The sequence below is a fragment of the Chelonia mydas genome, chromosome 3 (assembly GCF_015237465.2).
Source record: "Chelonia mydas isolate rCheMyd1 chromosome 3, rCheMyd1.pri.v2, whole genome shotgun sequence".
Taxonomy (NCBI): Eukaryota; Metazoa; Chordata; order Testudines; family Cheloniidae; genus Chelonia; species Chelonia mydas.
Window position 1 is genome coordinate 60,230,287 of NC_057851.1, and position 4,556 is coordinate 60,234,842.

The window sequence follows — 4,556 nt, forward strand, 5'->3', positions numbered from 1 at the left end:
ACAAAGTAAAAGAAGCAGTAAGAGGCAAAAAGGCATCCTTTAAAAAGTGGAAGTTAAATCCTATTGAGAAAAATAGAAAGGAGCATAAGATCTGGCAAACGAAGTGTAAAAATATAATTAGGAAGGCCAAAAAGAATTTGAAGAACAGCTAGACAAAGACAAAAAGTAACATCAAAAAATTTACATCAGAAGCAGGAAGCCTGCTAAACAGCCAGTGGGCCACGGGACAATCAGGATGCTAAAGGAGCACTCAAGGAGGATAAGACCATTGTGGGGAAACTAAATGAATTCTTTGCATCGGTCTTCATGGTTGAGGATGTGAGAGAGATTCTCCAACCTGAGCCTTTCTATTTAGTTGACAAATCTGAGGAACTGTCCCAGATTGAGGTGTCATTAGAGGTGGTTTGGGAACAAATTGATAAATGACTACGAACACACACTTGTATAACTCAACCTATGTGAGCTGTCCCATTAAACTCAATGTGTATGATTTTCACATATGTGCCTAGGTGTCTGCAAAATTGGGGCCATGTGAAGTAATCTAAAAATAAGGATAAAACACGCACTTCCTTTTTACTAATACTTGCAGTTTAGACCTCTTTCACGGCTGATAAATAGCTTCTCTTGTTTTGCTTGAATGCAAGTGACTAATAATGAGGAAATTCATTCCAAATGAATACTTGCAACCCTTCCAATCCACTCTCAATGAAATAATCATGAGGGCCTGCCGAGAGTGCATCTTGTTCTGCACAAAACCTGGCTATTTTTAGGCATATTTTCAAAATATCTATGCACATCTCACTTAGTTGATAATTCCAGATTGCATATACTTCTTATCTTACTCCATCTGAATTGAATAAAGTTGGAAGCTTGGCATTAGATAAATGTTGGAAAGGATGCAATAGGGCCGCAAGCAGCTCTTCTCACATGTAGTGAAAATGTACCAAGAATATAGAACTGTAACATGAATATAAGCAATGAAGCAGGAGACACTTGGTCCTATTTCCCCTATATTCTTGCCTGAGAATTTTTCAAATAAGAACTAAGATAAAATCTGACATGTCACCTCAATTCCTCACTCCACAGTCCTAGCCACAGAATGGGGCAATCAGTACATGCCAGCTTGAATCAGATGGATTGCTAAAATCTGGGCGGCTCTTGCAATTGAAGAGATGATTAATTGAAGGAGGGATTGCTATGCCAAAAGTTTAAACAGTTGATAAATATATTGAAAAAGTCAGTGTCTTAAATATTAATCAGCTCACTTGGCTTGCCTCTCACATTAACAAAAAGAGCTCAAGTGCCTTTCTGTGCTTGTTTTGAGATGTGTGCATGATGTGGCTGAGTAAAAGCAAAAAGACTTTTCATGGTTGCTTGTTACTTACTTAAACTTAAGCCCCTTAATTTTCAGTTTAAACCCATTTTACCGAAAAATTCCCAGGTTTTACAAAAAGTATTATTCACTATTTTCCGACTTTTCACCCTACTTTTGTGTCATTCAAATATATAAAAAATAACTTGTTTTATTGGGAAAATACAATACATTGCATAAGATATATGTATTATGATAATATATTAGTCTGTGTGTGTATATGCAAAGCTGCCTGTTGAGGTAAGGAGATGTATTAGTCTAGAAAATACAATAAACAAACAGGCATGCATGCAAGTTCTGAAGTATGTGCGCATCTGAATGTACTGCTGAATCTCACGCCCACCACATGCACATTTCAAGCTCTTAGCAGATAACAGTTTAAAGATCTGACCCACTAAAATGGGAAGAAAATGAAAATCTGTATCGGAATATGTTTCAGAACAGAAGGAAGTAATTGAAAGTTTAAAAAAACCCCAAAACAGGAGAAAAGGATGAAGTTGAATGTATGGGTTACAAATGGTATGGCCCAATTATTAAATGTAAATATTTATCGGCTAATAGTTCTAAGTCTACAGCCGTAAACTGTTTATTCAAATGAAAAGTTTTATTTGGGGATTAGAGATGTATTGTTTTCTTAAATTCAGAAGTGGCATTTTGAGTGCTGTTTTAGTTTTGCAGCAAACCACACTGATGAACGGAATTCAAAGCATTACTCTATACCAAATACTTTTCCCCCGTCTTTCCGTCCACCAAAATAAATCCTGATATTTACCCAGACAAATTATTAATAGGTTTTTGCACTGATTTTTCACCTTTTTTTTTTTTTTGTGGTGGTAATAAACCCTGATAAATTCCTGGGGGAAAATTAAACTCTCTCTCCCCCCCCACTCCCCAAAGTCCCTACTTAAACTTCATATATCCTGATTCGCCTAGTTGTACTTACCTATCATACGCTCTTGTATTTGTTGAAAACTATGAGAAAAAATAATTACAACTAAACAAAGTGACCACATAAGAGTAAGGAAACCTGAGTTGTGTTTGTGGCACTACTACTCACCTGCTTTGTGACCTTGGATAATTGACTTCACCTCTTGCATCTTTGTTACTCCTCCCCTACTTTCTTGTCTCCTCAGAGTGTAAGCTTTTTGGAGAAAGAACTGTCTCCTACTGCAGTGCCTACAGTGTTTGTACAGTGCCTAACGCAGTAGGGCCCTGATCTTGGGTGCGGGTCTTTAGGTGCTGCTGTAATGTAAATATTAAATAATCAGTCATCTTAGCCATTCAAATTGCTATCTCAAATTTTTCAAAGAAAAGGCATCCCTCCTTGCTTCCTCATGTACAAGAGGGTGATTTTGATGCTGTGTTATTCTTTAAAATAATGAAGTATCTGTGCCCATGTAATTTCTTGTCCTGATGTGTATCTTGGAGGAAAATGGGGTAGCAACAGTGGGTCAGATACCATTCTTCTGATCAGTAAACAAACCAGTTGTGAGAGGGTGAAGTAGCATACCTGAGAATGAGAAATGAGATGTGATGAGGGGTGCACAAGGAAAGTGATTTGTGTGGTACAAAGGGAAAGATAGATGAGAGGACCTGGGTTAGGGGTCCTAAGCAGAAGAGAGAAGGAGGAAAAGGATGCAGGAGAGGCAGAGAGGAGGGAAAATTTGAGAGAACATAAGAAAGGGAGAAAATGGAAGAGAAAAGAATTAAAAAATGGATAAACGAAGAAGCTTCAGGAGAGTACATCTCTCTGTGTCCAGCAAATTGAAGTACATGGCAGACAACCTGTACCAGGTTAGCATGCCAACCAAGCGATGATCAAAACGTTCAGGCAGTATAGGAGACAATACTAGAAAAAATATGTGCTGACCTAGGAACAGCTAAGAGATGACAGCTAGGACTTCTGTCTCTTCTCTTGATTGTCACTGTGCTACATGCCAGAAGTACTTGCAACTTCACAGTGGCAGGAACAAATCTCATCCTGCACCAAAACTATACCCCTTGCTGTATAATTTCAGCTAAACAAAAATGTCTATTGGATGTTATCTGTGAAGGACCTCTAGTCTACAGCTGAGCAGTGCTTATTCTATCCAGCAGAAGGCATACGTACCAGCTACTTCATAACAATGCTGCCCAAATGGAATGGTGCAGATATTAGAGTTGAACTGCTTCACAGGACTTTATGTATTCATGTTCCTTCCTACTGTGGTTCTTTGGCAGAAAACGGGAGATGAAAGGAGAACTTTTGCTGGTTGCTAATTTACCTGGGTATACAATGTGAATTACTCTGCAAATTTGGTGTAGCCTTTGAATTTCCAGAAGCTTGCTCACACAGTTTGGGTGCTGCTACCACCCCCACACACCTGGAGGGTAGGGAGGAAGGAGGTAGAGAGAAACTCTTTTGAAAGTTTATGGAAAACATGGGTGTGGTAATGGGACGGGGCGTTTTGCTCGCTTGATGTCAATTGCAAAACCATTGCTATTACCTTGTAGTCTCAGCAGAGGTGCAGCACCGAACAAGTATAGAAAGTTTACTAACTTTTTCCTCTGGAAGTGGTCTCCAGAACAGGGTCAAAGTGCATTTTTATGCAGGAATTAATGCATTGGTGCTGCCTGTGTTAGAGCTGTTAAAGAATTTCAATTTCCAGGCCTGTCCATATGGCACATTTCACAAGCAGCAAGTTCATTTAAATCCTAGCTGGATAAAAACTTTCAAATGTATTTGACTAAACAGCGCAAAATCATCTGAAAGGCAACCCCTGTTTGTTTTAGCAAGGCTGTTCGTATTCCAGGAGGGGCTTGTTTGCCACATCCCACCTTCACATGGTATCTGACCCAGGATCTGAAGTTGTCACGCAAGTTTTGTGCCTTTACAATAATATCCCTGCTGAGCTCCTACGTCAACAACACAGAATTGTGCCTTTAAATCAGGATCAGGCCAAAGGAGGCATTGGTCAGGAAGAGTGGAAAACCTAAAAAAATGTAATGGCAAAGGTGTTAGGATATAGATATGCAGGCCTGCCTGTAAAGGCCTATACTTTAAGAATTTAGGTATATATTTATCACTTAGCTAGTTATAGAGGTATTAAAGAAACAAAATCACTGTCTGCCGGTGTAAGGTCTTTCTCTCACTGTGACAGTCTGAGGCCTTGTTCTTAGGCTAAGGCCTCTGGATAAGCAGCAG